A 1,057-nucleotide genomic window follows, 5' to 3' on the forward strand; every position below is an offset into this window, starting at 1 on the left:
TATTACTAGTAGTTGCATTGTTACTATCTTTATCTTTATCATTACAGTTATTATTATCATTGTTATCATTTTATCGTTATGACTGGTTCAATAATTTTCTATCATTATTATTATATTTATCATGGTTATTAATGTAATCGTTAATATCATTATTGTCTTCGTTATTATCATGACTATCCAAATTACTATTATCTTTACCAATATCATTATCATTATCAGCAGTAGTAGTAATATTATAATTATTATGATTGTTGTTGTTATCATTATTATTATCATTATCTTTATCACCTATTATCAACAGCATTGTTATTCTGATTATCATTATTCCCATTGATATTATCATCAACTTTATTGTACTTCTACTTCCTCTCTTTATTCTTCTTCTACTTCTTTTTTTCTCTCTCTCTTTCTCCTTCGTATTATTATCATTGTTATCATTAGTAGTAGCAGTAGTACCATAGTTATTGTAATAATTATGATTTTTTTATAATGATAATGATTATTATTACTATTATTTTTTGTATTATTATCATCATTATCATATGTTTGTTATTACTATAGTCATCATTATTGTTGTTATTATCATTATTATTATTATTATTATTATTATTATTATTATTACTATTATTATTATTATTATTGTTATTATGCTCCTTCTATTCTTTCCTCTTCTTTCCCTTCTCCTTATTTTCTTATTTTCTTTTACTACTACTGCTTCTTTTTCTTTTTCTCTTCCTCTTCCTTTTGTCTACGTCTAGTTTTTTTCTTTCTCTTCTTCTTAACATGACTTGCGCTAATATTTTAGTGTGTGCTTTACATTCCCTTCGTCCCTAACACCCTTACTCATTATGCTACTTTCATCGCTGCCCTGGTCCCTGCCGCCCCGCGCCTCCCGCGCCGCACGTGGCGACAGGAGCTCGGCAGGAATCGCCTCCGTTTAGCTCTCCGGACAACGGTACAGATCAGCCAGGACCAGCTGGCCGTGGCCCTGCCGTCTCTCTCTTTCCTTCCATCCCTCCTTCCTCTCCTTCCCATCTGCTCTGCCCTCTATGCCATC

Source organism: Penaeus chinensis, chromosome 2 (assembly GCF_019202785.1).
Source record: "Penaeus chinensis breed Huanghai No. 1 chromosome 2, ASM1920278v2, whole genome shotgun sequence".
In the NCBI taxonomy this organism is placed as follows: Eukaryota; Metazoa; Arthropoda; class Malacostraca; order Decapoda; family Penaeidae; genus Penaeus; species Penaeus chinensis.